Here is a 14,510-nt window from a genome sequence, read left to right as displayed (position 1 = left end):
TGAGAGACTGAGGCTGGAGGGATAGTGGTAGACCTAGGACCTACTTCGATCCTTTCCTTCTGACTTTGTTAGGGTCATCATTGTATTTCTACAAAAGCACATCCTAAAGGTCAATGGCAAGGGAAGATCTGAGGCAGCATCTGGTTTTATATTTACCCACAGGTTGGCCATTTCCAGCATTCTTCATTGCTTTGTATAGATCCAAATTTCTATCTGGTATCAATTTCTTTCTGCCTGAAGGACGCCCTTGAAAGAGTGTTGGCCTTTGTTCTGGCACGTAGTCAAGTTACTTGGGATCAGTGAGACCCTTTTGAAGCTGCTTTGAAGCCCTTTCCAGAGCAGCCTGGGTCTAGGACTCTCTGGGGACATTTCCTGATGTTTTCTGTAAACTGGCTCTTTCTACTCAGGCTGGTGGGAATGCCAGTTATTCCCAGCCCGGTGTGAACCCTGGGTCCTTGTGCAGAGCAGTACTCAGCTGACGATTTGAGGGGACCCCTTTGTAGATTTCCAGAGTTGCTGCCTCATTCTCCCTGAACTTTATCTCCGATTCCTCAGCTTAGCAAGACCGCTGAGCTTGGCTTGGCTTGGCTTGGGTTCCCTCTTTCTGTCCTACTGCCTAGTACGTTGGGGTGATAGTAGAGCTCATCTCACTTGGAATTTCCTTCCCTCAGGGATCACTGTCCTGCATTGCCTTTGTCTAGTAGTTAATACAGTTGTTTCATGTATTTTGTCCACTTGTCTAGTTATTTGTAGTGGGAGGGCAATTCCTGTAGCAGTTAATCCTTCATGGATGGAGATGGAAGGCCAGTGTCTTGAGGTTCCAAACATTAGCAGGGTACCGTATGTCCCCTGTTTGTTAAAAACAGACATCACCCTCTACTTCTGTTTACTTCCTCTCCTCCGCTGTATTCAAGGGAACATGGAAGTTACTGGCAAACTGAATTGTTATTTGAAGCAAGTAGAATCTGCTCTTCCCTGTCAAAGATGAGGTGGAAAATTGACTACTCTGTTTACTCACTCCTCACAGAGCCAGAGTCTGGAACCTTGAAATGGCTTAAGAAGCCTTGGGCTTGTGTGCCTGCAAACTAGCTGTGCTAGGGCAAGATCTACATCTGTTTTGTTCATCCTTGTATCCCAAAACTAAACAGGAGAGTGGGCACATACTAGGCCCATGAATGAATGAATGAATAAATAAATAAATAAAAATGTATAAATTATCACACATAATTGTGAACTTGGGATTTGTGTGTATGTATGTGGGGGAGAGGAATGATTCTTGACTGCCTGTGAGTTGTACCTATGAGGAAAAACCAGTTTGACGCCTGCGTGCGTGCGTGCGTGCGTGTGTGTGTGTGTGAGTGAGTGAGTGAGTGTTTAGGTTGATTACCTGTGGGCATCTCCGTCCTGGGTTGCTTTTCCAGTCTGAGCAAGTACAGTTGTTAACCAGCGTGTTTTTCCACAAAGAGACTGGCTTTTGCCTTTACGTGTCACTACTCCGTGAGGTGGGTGGTGTTTGTAAGAGGAGAAACCACAGAAGGAGCCGGTAGCCAGATTAGCAAGAGTGTTTGTCAACTCTGTCTACTGCTGATGAATAGGAGGGAAACCTACCGAAAAGAGATTGTCCTGGTTGCTTATTTTCGTGGAATGGAAAGTGGTGTGTGTAAGGTAAATGATGATTTTAGGAGGAAAAAAAAGAGACATGGGACACAGGAGAAAGGTGGTGGTATATATGTAGAAATCATGTATAAATAAAAATAAAGCAATTTTTTACCATCGTCTTAATGTAGATTGAATGTTCTCTTAAGATGCATAGCCTAAGTTTTTTGACTTTGTTACTCTGAGGTCTCTTTTAGTTTTATACCATCTCTTATTTTGACATTAATTTTCTTGTCCTTCTTTAAAAAATAGTTAACCAGTGTTTGCCTTCATCTTCTGTGATCAGCTGTTATGTGCTTCCATTTGGTGCCCTTTTGTAATTTATACTCCCCATTACTGTATTTGCTTGCTTATTTAAGATTGGGTCAGAAGCCATGAATGTAAGAGGATACACTGTACTAGTATTTCAGTAGCTTTAGAATTGGGCTTTAGGAAGCAGGACATTAAGATTACTAAGCAAGTTCATTCCTTCTGGGTCAAACTTCCTAAGAAATACCTAACAGAAAATTCCATCATTAGACACTTCTAGTCTTTTATATAATGCTCCTGGGGCTGCCACCTAGAGAGCGGATTCTCTGAAGATAAAGGTAGCAATATTTACTTTTGTAGCAAAGAATACCATGGATTTAAGGGGATTCTGAACTGTACTATTTGGTGAAAGTGAGCAGCTATGTTTCTTTTGCTATGGTGATGAGTTGGCATTGCATTGATATATACAGTATTGTCTTTGGGAAATGGTTTGGTAACTTCTCCTTTTCTCTCCCCACCTCCTTTTCTAAATTAATTGTAAGTGTAAAGGAAAAAAGTCATTGTTCATTATTGGTGTTTTACAGTTGAACAGATTGTTTTCATTTTGAGAACTAACAATTGTAGGGCTGGGTGTGGTGAAGTGGAAAAGTGCAGAAATTTAAACAACTAAGGTCAGAGTGTAGAAATTCATTGACCTTGGACTGTGTTCTTAGGGGGAGACACTTAAGGATTCACTGCTTCTCTCTTTTATTAATTGAGATAACAAATGGATGTAAAGCATGTTGAAAGTGGCTGGCATATTGAAGAGAACTGATAAATGAAAGTCATTTAAAAAATTTTTTTTTGATTAAGTAAATTCTACCCCCAACGTGGGGCTTAAACTCATGACACTGAAATCAAGAGTCATATGCTCTACTGACTGAGCCAGCCAGGTGCCCCAGAAAGTCACTTAATTTTTAAAAGGACTAGTTACTTTCTAAACTTCTGGAAACAGCTTGATAATCAAGGCAAAAAAAAAAAAAAAAAAAAGTAGTCCAAGCCCATTTTTTTTTTTTTTAAACATTAGAATAGAAGGAACTAAGATGCAAACAAGTTTCCTTCCTTTTCCAGTGTCTATTTCATTCTCTAGGGGGAGCTACTTCATGGGTTTTTGTAGCTCTTATTTTATCACAGGCTAGACAATTTCTTTGCATGTTCAAATAAGTATATTCCTTTTTACATTTGTGATATACCATTTTGATTCCACAACTTGGACTTCTGATATACTTTAGACCTCTTAATAATAGAAGAGGTGTCCCATTATTATTATTATTTTTTAAAGACTTATTTATTTGAGAGAGAGAGAGCACGAGTTTAGGGAGAGGCAGAGGGAGAGGGAGTGAGAATCTCAAGCAGACTCCCCGCTGAGCACAGAGCCCTACGCAGGGCTTGTTCTCAGGACCCTGAGATCATGAGCTGAGCTGAAATCGAGAGTCGGTCATTCAACCAACTGAGCCACACAGGCGCCCCTCCCATTCTTTTTAATGGTTGTATAGTATTTCATCACACAGAAGTACCCTATATCACTTAACCAGTCTTATATTGATAGCTTCTTGATGACTTTTGGCTGTTTAACAATATTTCTCAGAATATGAAGTACAAATATTATCCTCAGTCCAACTACTCCAGGCTTTGTATGTAAGTCAAAGTAACTATTTTTTTTTAAGATTTTATTTATGAGAGAGAGAGCGAGCGAGAGAGAGTGTGAGCAGGGGGAGGGGCAGAGGGAGAGGAAGAAACAGGCTCCCTGACGTGCAGCTTGATCCCAGGACCCCAGGGTCATGACTGAGCCAAGGCGGATGCTTAACCAGCTAAGCCACCCAGGTGCCCCCAAAGTAACAATTTAAAACAGCTTTTTTTGTTACTGCATTTAGAACAAATTTTGCAAGAGAGGCAGTCTCTTCCGTGTCTAGTCTTCTTGAGTTATGCAGTAAAGCAATTACTGCTCTTACCTAATTATATAGAAAATTACAGAGTAGAGTGGAGTGGGCACACTGTCTAGTATCAAGCTTCCTTCACACTTCCCCCTTGATGACTGTGAAACGGCCCTTCTTCTTTTTTTTTTTTTGGCCTGGTTTAAATCGAGAGTGTAGTAATCCATGTGTAGTAATAAAATTCAGTAAAGATCTTTCTTCACTATATGTTTGGCTCATGCAGTTTCAGAATCATTAAGCTATGTTGAATAACTTCCCAAGGATGTTTTGTCACATGGAGAGAAATCACCAGTGAGAATATAGTCTTTATTGTAGCTGCTGGTTATTTCTATTTTGGTGGATTATGTTAGCTTTGCTTATGAAAAGAGATGATACATGTTTACCAGTTCACTTACTCAACACACATGTTCTCCTGTCCTTGGCAATGCCTGCTAGCCCTTACAACTTTCCCCTATCCCGTCTCTATCCTCAAGGTCTATGCATTGCTTTATTATGTACAGGTTAGGCAGTTTTGATGTTCATATTAAAAGGAAAACACTGTTCTTCTGAGATCACAGGCCTCTTTTGTACTTCCTTAAAACTCTATCTCTGTATGACTTCTTAACTTTCTGAAATGGCATCACTGTCCCACTCTTCCAAGGTCATCTGGGATTTCTGGAAGTGACTTGGAACTCACGTGCCAAAGGAACCCCTGTTAACTCAAGAGGTGTCAAATCGAGTTCCTTCAATCTTTGATATTTTCCCAGAGTTTGATAGGCATAACACATTGGCTGATGCTGGACCATTTGTTCATACCTGGTCATCATTGTCCTGTGATTTGTGTGTACTTACTTTCTATTATCTTGTGACGATCTCAGAAAAATCCATTTTACTTTTCCCATGTGTATTTTCCAGTGTATGCGTCCAGTGCAGTGCTTCCACAGTAATGGTAACTTTGGTTCACTGGGGCGGATACCAGTATACCGGTAATCATTTTGCAGTTCTCAGAATCATAGATTTCCTCTCCAGCTGTTTGCAATGAATATTTAGTGATATTTGAAGGAATCAGCTTTCAGTTACATAAATTTTGGAAGGTGTAGCCAGGAAATAATTAGAATCTTACCTTCTAGGACTATTGGCAGCATTCAGACCTCAATTTCATAAAATTCCTTGATAAAATCTTGGTCCAGGAAAGACCATCTCTTGCCTTTTATGAATTTATGAAATCACCATGTTTTCATTGGGTTCTATAAACACTGGTGACTTTTTAATGATTGATAAAGAGGTCCCCACGGGTGCCTGGGTGGCTCAGTCAGTTAAGCCTCTGACTTCGGCTCAGGTCATGATCTCAGGGTCCTGGGATCGAGCCCTATGTCAGGCTCCCCACTCGGCAGGGAATCTGCTTCTGCTTCTCCCTCTCCCGTTCCCTCAGCTCATGCTTGCTCGCTCTCTCTCAAATAAATAAAATCTTGAAGAAGAAGAAGAAGAGGACCCCAAACTTTTCACCTTTTAAAGATAGAACCTCAGGAGCATGTATTTGGGAAAAGATTGTTAGAAGCCAGCTTTAAAGTTGTTGTAGTCAAACATTCAGTGCCCAAGTAAATGTGGATGATGCATACCTTTTTAAAATTATCTAAAATAGAGAAGAATTTTGAAAGTTGTACTGAATTCCCTTTTATAAAAATAAAGTTTTAAATATATTTGATTGCATCTTAAGACTGTACCAAGTACTAAGTTTCATTCCATGTATGAGCATCCTTAAGCCTTTTGTTCTGAGCCATATTTGTGATGCCCTTATAATTTCTGATCCACAATAGAAGTATAAGTGAAACAGAGCCAGATAAAAAGAGCAAATAGTAGAACTTCTAAACTTTATTTTTAAACTGGCCCTGTGACCAATTGAAGAACTTCCAATGTAATGTCTTTAGTGAACCCAGAAATTCTCCACTAATTGCCTCTTGGGATATGCAGAATTTAAGGTGAAACAGAACATTTTTTAAAAGTTTGTCACATTGTCATCCCTGTGGCTGGTACCTGCAGACTTGGGAGTATTCTTCCTCTCCGTGTTCATCAAGGTTGCATCTAGCATTACATTGAAGTTTTATTTATTTTTTTAATTTTTTTAAGATTTTATTTATTTATTTGACAGAGAAATAGAGAGCACAAGTAGGCAGAGAGGCAGGCAGAGGGAGAAGGAGAAGCAGGCTCCCCACCGAGCAGGGAGCCTGATGTGGAACTCGATCCCAGGACCCTGGGATCATGACCTGAGCCGAAGGCAGCCGCTTAACCGACTGAGCCACCCAGGTGCCCCAACATTACATTGAAGTTTTTAGATTTGTTGGCTGATGTAGAACGACTTTGAAATGGGCCATTTGGTGGATCTACAAATCGATATAATACCGACAGTGAAGCTGTCTGCATTTTTGGGCATGGGTTTCAAGTATGCACAAAGCAAGCTGTAATTTTAAGTAAAGACTAATGAGTTATTCAGGTCTATACTTAGAGTTTTAATGGGGTTATTGGGAAGGATTGCAAACTTTCTAGTTTTGGTAGAATACTATATGATGTACTTATAAGAGTTCATTATCCATGTGAAACTATAAGTTCCAAAAACTTAGATGCACATGGAAATAAGAGCCACTATTTACTGAGCGTCTTCCATGTGCCAAGCATTTGGCTACTAAATTCTTTAACAACTTTACAGGTTATACTTCCAATTCTGGAAGGATTTCTATGCATTCACATATATAGATGTGTGTATATTGTTACAAATACAGTTTTGTTTTAGTTTTAACATAAGTGGTGATACATATGTTTTGCTATGCAGCTTGATTTCTTTCTCTTTTTTACCTCCTTTTAATATGTTAGATCTTTCCCACGTCAGTATTCACGGACCTAGGACATTCTTTGAACCTGGGCATAGGATTCTGTAGCACTGGTTCACAAACTTATCTGTACTTTGGAATCACTATGGGCCCCCAATACCAGAAAATCTGATATAATTGGTATGGAGTAAATAATGCCCGGGCATCGGAGTATGAGAACCAGTGGTTTTGTTTGGTTGCTGGTTTGTTTTTTTATTGGGTGGGGAGGAGGGGCAGAAGAAGAGAGAATCTTAAGCAGGGTCCACACTGGGTGTGGAGTTCGATCTCACAACCCTGAAATGATGACCTGAGCTGAAATCAAGAGTTGGACACTTAACCGACTAAGCCACCCAGGCATCCCAAGAACCAGTGTTTTTATATTGCGGGTGCACCAGTGTTTATTAAAACATCCACCTGTTGAAGGACACATAGATGATTCTCTCTTACAAATGATGAATGGGTTTTCTATTACAGCGTTGTAGTGAATATCTTTGTTAATATATCTCTGTACTCATGTGTGAGTATATCTATAGGTTCGTCCCTATATATGGAATCTAGGAATTCTTAGATGTGGATCAGAGGGCCAGTACATTAAAAAAAACAATAGATATTGCCATTTTACATTCCATTGAGGAGATACAATTGACTTTCCCATCCACAGATTATTAGATTGCTCATTGTGGGGCTGAGGTGCCCCCCCCCGCCTCCATTAAGAAAAAGTTTGTTCTGATTTTGGAGGGTTGTATTATCTAAGTGTTTGTGGAGGTTCCCAACATGAAGAGAGATTGGGGAAATCCCATGTCGAAGCTTCATTTCTCTTGGTCTTTTTAGTGCTGTGTGCTTTGGAAGTTAATTTTATAGGCTGACACATGACAAAGTAATGCCTTCACTTGCAATCGTTAGAGGGTGTGTGTGTCTCCCATGAAGGGCTGGGGCAGGTTGGATTGAAGAGTAACACCCACTAGAGCCACACAACCTCTCAAACAGGTGGGGGCCAGAATGCCTCTTTACTGCCTTATTTCTACACCTGAGTTTGCATCCAGTTGAAGCTTTTACCATCATCTTTTCATAAGCCTCTTTTGAAGATTTATGATGTAAAATTTGTAGGTAGAATTTTTATGAAGGGCAGGGTGGTACTTTTGAAGGGAGTTCCAGTTTTCATAATGTGACTCCATCATCTGTCCTTCTTGTTTCTGGGTGGCTTCTCCTCGCCTTGTCATGTGCAGGACTCATTAGTAACAGCCTGAGCATAGGTGTGGTGCTGGCCTTGCCCAAAATGAACCCCTCTGAGTAGCAGATATTGTGGAGAGACTCAGGATCTGGTAAACAACTCACCACACTGTAATTTTAAACCCAGGAATCACCATGGACCTAGCTTTCTATAAACATTTTTTACATTTGTCATGGCAAATGGTGGCCATGTCCACACATGTTCAGAATGACCTTTCTGAGGCAAAAGTGTGAAAGCCTGTGGCTCCGGGTGTTTGCAGTAGGTTGCCTAGCGTGGTGATCAATTCCCAAGACTTTCATGGATAGAAAGATGCCTTCAGATGTACAAAGTAGAATAATAAGTAGGTGAGGTTAGTGCCTGAATAAAATGTGAAGGGAATCAGGTCGGTGTTGCCAATGTCAGCGTCCTTGCAGTGACTAAGTGGGATATACTATGTGGTAGCTCTTGGGTAAATGGTTGGATTGAAATACTAATCTGTCGAATGCTTCAGAATATACAGGAAAGCTAAGACTTTTTTAAAGTGCCTTTTCCCACATTGCCCCTAAAACTCTCAGAGAATTTCCCACAATTCGCAGATAAGCTGACTAACCTGCAGAGCCCTTGATTTAGTGGTGACAACTGCCCTGTAGAGACTAAACCAGCCTCATTCCAGGAATTTGTTCTGCTGATACACACAGGAATGTCAGAGAAAGGAATCTGGTTAACACATTTCCACCAAACAGTAGTTAGCAAATACAAATCCTCCTTCCAACTTTTTAATGTAGTTCTCACTTCCCTTTGTAATGTCCACTTAAAATCCATCAAACATTTATAGAGGACTTTAGGATGTTGAAGTCTTTCCTACAGTTCCTCCAGGACAGAAGTGGGTGAGCTGCTATTTGAACCCGGGTCAGGTCTCCACGGCTGCCTGTGTCATGTTTTGTCTGTTCATTAGTTTTACCCTAACTGAAAAGCACAGACATTTTCCATGAGAAAGATGGGGGTTTCTTAATAGTTACCAGAGAATGAGGCTGAGGCTAAGTTTAACCAAGAACTTTTGTTCTACATGGTGTTTCATTTTCTCTTGCTGCAATTCTGTTAATCTTGGCATAAAAGTAGTCAGAAGAACATGAACAGAGGAAGGTAATTAGTGAGTTTTGAATTTTCTTTCAGTAAACATGAACATAAAAAGTCCTGTGGGCAAGCTTTTATTTCTTCATTTTCAGTCCAGGGAACTGTAGTTTCCCTGGGATGCCAGTGGACATTATTCTCCATAAAGGCCTGTATACAAGTAAAAATTATACCCACTTGGCAATAAAATACCTTGATGATAAAATGTAGTTATGATATTTGAGAGGGAATAAGATCGAATAGCCTCTGGTTTGGGGGCTGTGAGGGTCAGTAGCAGAGTTCACTTTCCTAAGAGACCATGTGTTAGGTCCTCACTGGGGAGAGGGACTTATATTACTGTGAAGGTGACATTGCGAGTCCTTGGCCCAGAGTACCTCCAGGTTATCTTTTCTAAGTCATATTCAACTTCACTTGAAGATCTGGAACACATAAGTTGTTCAAACTAAGTATATACCCGACCTCTTCTTTCTCAGGATTTGCCAGAATTATTTCAATTGTGAGAAGGTTCCAAAAAATGAGTAATAATCTACTTGTTTTTAGGCACTATCTTTTAATATCCCTTACATTTTTGGTTGTGGATAGCACCAAAGTGTTGGCTACTTGTTTGGGAAGGTCTGAGACCTCATGTACCTGATGTGTGGTCATTGCAGTGGGGAGGCCTTTTAAGAGGCACCACATCTGCCTGTCTCAGTGAAGACTCTGACTTCAGGGGTCACTTTGGTGGGGTCAGCAGAGGACCAGAGCACGTAGGGTACAGGCAATTGTTGATGTCTTGCAATGTACAGGTATTCTCCTCTGGTGACTGTGATGTCTCACTCTCCTGGTCTTCCTGAAAGAGCTGCTGGGTGATTCAGGAAAGTTGCTTGTTTTACATGTTTGTTAAAGGACAAAACTTGGCCTCTTGGAAGAGTGAGAGCTTTGATGTGACAACCGGTCACTGAGTTGTAGCTTCCTACGTTTGTGTAACCCCTCCTTTAAATTTGTCTTTGTACAATTTAAGTGGATCCCTTGGTGGCACTAAAGAGAGAAACCTAAAGGGGGAAAATGATTTTCATTTCTTTCGGCTTCAGCTTAAATTTGTTTATTGACTTAACTCACAGACTAGCAACAGGTCCACAGGCAGCCTAAGGGCACACAGGCTGTCTGGCAAGACTGTGCTTTCTTTGGTGGGGAGCTCCAATGACACTTTTGGTTTGGCCCTTCTCCCAGATGATCGAGACGAGATGTCCTGGCTTCCAGACTGGTTTCTGTCACATGAACAACACATACTTCCTAACTCGAGAACCGGGTTGTATTGGCTTTAGGGATTTATGGCCTAAACCCATGGTTAAAGTATTGAGTCATGACAGAAGAGTCATTGCCAGCTTTTAGGGTGAAACCTGGAGGTCCCCTCCTTTGCTCTTTACATGAACAGGGGGTGTTTTCTGGCAGGAGTCTGTGACTTGGGCTTGGAAGAAAGGCTTAATTATGTACTGGTTGAGGCTTGGTCTGGCTTGAGAGTGTGCATGGACTTCACTTGGGTTCCTTCCTCCCTTATCTAGGGAGGAAGTGGGGAAGGATTGGGACAAGTTTTGGCTTCCACTTTGTGCATACCCCCCGCCTACACCACTGTAGAGTGGACACAGAGGAGGGAGTGTGCTTTGCGTTCACTGTCCTGCTTTAGGCAGTGCATCAGAGAGTGTCTTCAGGGTGCCCGTGGCTTTTTTGAATGTTTGGGTTTTGGTTTTCCTGTCAATGGTGGGGTGCCCATATTGTTTTCCTCTTTCCTCAGGAAAGTCATTGGGCTGAGGGGACTGACTGCAGGGTGTATTTCCAAAAGCCACTTCCAGAAGTGCCCTGTTAGAACATCCTTTTGGGACGGAGTGTGTGGAAAGGGCTGGCCCTCGGCTGGACACACTTACTGAGAAACGCCCTTTCCGTTTCCTGGTGGAGAGGATGTTGAAACTTGCGGGGAAAACACATCCCCTTTCAAACGTTCCTCCTACAACCTTTAGACTGTATCCCATGATTTTTTTTAAAGCTCCAAATAGTATTTGGCATCTGGTGTGCTTGGGAAATGAAACCAGACATGAGGAATGTGAGAGGGGAGAGAGATGGCCAAGGAAAGAAGCAAAGCAGTTTTTTTCTTTTCACATTCTTCTTGATAAGAGATTTTGGGTTAATGTTATCTGTTGTTGAAAACAAAAGTGCATGTCAGGGCCCTTTGGAAAATTGCAAAATGTGGGGCAAGCAGCAGCCCTGAAAACAATAGGTATGGCAGTTAAAATGGAGGGTTCCCCAACCATTCTCTTTAAAGTGGCTCTTAGAGCATACTTTTTTTTTTTGCTTGTTCCTCTTTTTATGTCTGTGACATTGTTTTATTAGAAATTCCAGAGACCATTTACAATGCAGAAACAATGACATATTTTAGTATTAAAATTATAATTGGAGAATGGAAGTGGGTCATGGTATACATGGTCCCCCACCGCAGTTGGCAAGTACATGCAGAAACTCTCAACTGTCTAACCAAGTTGGTGACTGGTGGGAACTCACAGTCTCTCCTTGTCTCCCTTCCGGCAGGATCTAAGTTGTTTCCCTGGAACCACTTTGGTTAGAGGAGAACCTTGATAACTTAGCCAGTGAGCGTATCCCTCAGTCTGGACAGACATCTTATCAATGTGTGGCAAAAGTCCCTGATGAAGCAATTAGAAAGATGTATGCGTCTTTTTTTGTCAACATGACTTTCAAGTTTACCCCATACATTAGGTACCAATATTGTGTTGCTTTGTGGGAAACAAACCTTACGTATCCCATATGTGTTGTGACTTGGCATTATCAAAGAAAAGTGTTAAGGAGGGTTTTCTTGGAGACTGTGAGTTCTCCTATGTTTTATATCATCACGATCATCATACCTATATTCCCAAAAATTTGGCCCTCATTTTTTGACTGTTACCACATTGAGAGTCTTATTTGTTTTGTTAAAGAGCAGTACAAATGACTCTGACTTCGAGCTAGGCCACAGATGGATTAAATTTCTTATTCTTTGCTAAGCAAAATGCACCTGCTCCAGAATCTTAAGTAGCTTTTTAATTGCTTCCTTGTGCACGGCATAGCAATAGTCATCTGTAATGTTATAGATGGATTGCATTTTGGATGTCCCAAAAGTGACTTCTTCCCTTCTGCAATGGTGCCAGAAGCTGAGATTAGAAGATGTGTTCTGGTTGAGGGCCCAGCTGTCATGGTGGAATTAGTCCTTTCCCTGAGGCTGATCTGATTAAAAAGGGGCCAAGATGTGGAAGCATAGGCCCCAGGTTTCAGTAACAGCATCCCCTCTTGAATGGACAGAGTTAGCAACTTAGCTGCTCCCTAAATGTCCTCACTAGGCCATGATCTCCCAGAATCTGTGAATTTTCTTTGTTTTTGTCTCCAGCACCTAATACTGTGTCTGGCTTACTAAGGTTCAGCTGTGATAGCTGAGGAAGTGAATACTTTCGTGGGCAAAGTGTTTATTCAGTGTAAGGAATAGGGAAAAGATTCTATCAGTGGGTCTATTTCCCATAGAGCTTACTTTTGAGGGTGGGTGGAAAAACCAGGCACCAGCTAGTTGAGCCAGAAAGAAGCTCCTTGCTCAAGGGAAGCTGCAGATACCCAGAGGATGAAGTCTGTGAGGCTCCTGTCAGCATCAGAAAGCGTGACAAGTGGCTAAGGAGCACTTGGTGATGTGATTGACTTTACATGTCTTGGCATTTCTGAAAAACAGATCTGCAGGCAACTGTGGGAAGAACACCCAGTCACAAAACCCTGAAGTTCAGACACGAGACCATCTGTTCACTTAGGCATTTATGTCTTTGCACATTCAACAAACATTTATAGAGAATATACCATGTGCCAGGGACTGAATGAAACCTAGTCCCTGTCTTCAGGATCTCATAGTCCAGTGGGGAAAACAGACATGATTTTTAAAAAAATCTAGACAACCAAAAAACACTCAACTATGTATATGGTGCTTGGGCTGTGAAAAGAAATGTGTGACCATTTCTGGGAAACCTAAGGCCCATTAAAATAATAGTATTTGAGGGCGCCTGGGTGGCTCAGATGGTTAAGCGTCTGCCTTCGGCTCAGGTCGTGATCCCAGGGTCCTGGGATCGAGTCCCGCGTCGGGCTCCCTGCTCCTTGGGAGCCTGCTTCCCTCTGCCTCTCTCTCTCTCTCTCTCTCTCTCTGTCTCTCATGAATAAATAAATAAAAAGTTTAAAAAAGAATAGTAGTATTTGAGTGGGTCTTGAGTGGTGAGTGGAAGATGGTGAGGTACAGAAGGAAAAGAGCACTCTAAGCTGAGGGAACGATGGATGTGTGGGCTCAGAAGTGTGACTCCTGCTAAGGTATAATTTCCATACGTACACAGGTGTGTTTGGGGCATGTGGGCGGGCAGTGTTCATGATATTGGGAGACAAGGGTAGAAAATAAAGTAGGCAAGGGCTAGGCCATGGAGGGTCTTATGGGGTCCATGCCGGAAGCTGGACTGTATCCAGGAGACACTGCAGAGCTGAGTGACACAGTCAGATTTATGATGTGCTGAGAATAAATCCCAGACTCCCTCACTCCAGTGGACAAGGCCCTGGGGTCTGGGCCCCTCCCCACTCCAGCTTCTTCTCTCTTAACACTGCCATTACTCATTATGCCCCTGCCACACTGGTCTTCCTTCCCTGACTCAGAGGTGCCAAGTTCCCAACCTGCTCTGGGCTTCTGCATACACTCCTTCTGCCTGGAGTCCTCTTCCCCCAACACTTTGCAGGGCTAGTTCCGTTTATCCGTTAGGTCTCAGCTTAAATGCCCTCTCTTTGGAAAAGCTGTCCATGATCACAGTATTGAAAGTCACTGTCTCCACCACCACCACCAGCATCCTACCATTTTCTTTCACTTCTTCTTGTATCCCCTATAACACTAATTAAAATTAATAGTTATAGTTTAGTTTACTTGTTTTTTTTCCATGCCTTTTCCCAAACAAATAATTTTTCTAAAACTCCCTGAAGAGTACATCATCTCATTTTCATCCCTCTTTCCTTAGTGCTTAGCACAATGTTTGGCACATAATCAGTACTAAACAAGCTTTTTTTTTTTTTTTTTAAGAAACAGTTTATAAGCACTGGATGTTATACGCAAACAATGAATCATGGAACACTACACCAAAAACTAATGAGGTGCTGTGTGGTGACTAACATAACATTAAAAAAATTAAAAAGAAATAAAATAAAAACAGTTTATTTATTTATTTATTTTTAGTAATCTCTTAACACCCAGCGTGGGGCTCAAATTTACAACCCTGAGGTCAAGAGTCTCATGCTCTTCGATTGAGCCAGCCAGGCAACCCAGGACTCAACAAACTTTTGAGGTAATGAATTAGATGATGAATATGAGGAACTAGGGCAGCTGTTGATGACTTGCAGCCCATGGGCCTGCTTGGGCACACC

The 14,510-nt window shown here is 41.6% G+C and overlaps 1 protein-coding gene across 3 annotated transcripts in view; it reads left to right on the top strand.

The window, feature by feature from the left end:
- DAAM1 (dishevelled associated activator of morphogenesis 1) overlaps window positions 1-14,510 on the top strand; it is a 164,368-nt gene that overhangs the window by 44,851 nt on the left and 105,007 nt on the right. Inside the window, exon 1 of one of the 3 annotated variants that reach the window (XM_028100537.2) lies at window positions 14,370-14,431. The exons of the other annotated variants lie outside the window; for them this stretch is intronic. The gene's annotated coding sequence lies outside the window, so the exon portion shown is untranslated. Of the gene's footprint in view, window positions 1-14,369; window positions 14,432-14,510 lie in introns of those variants that run through there. 3 annotated transcript variants of the gene reach the window in all.

This window comes from Eumetopias jubatus, unplaced genomic scaffold (genome assembly GCF_037043125.1).
Source record: "Eumetopias jubatus isolate StellerSeaLion01/CBP00866 unplaced genomic scaffold, mEumJub1_p1.0 scaffold_7, whole genome shotgun sequence".
Taxonomy (NCBI): domain Eukaryota; kingdom Metazoa; phylum Chordata; class Mammalia; order Carnivora; family Otariidae; genus Eumetopias; species Eumetopias jubatus.
Note: the sequence above shows the minus strand (reverse complement) of the source record. Positions and strands in the feature narration are given on the sequence as shown.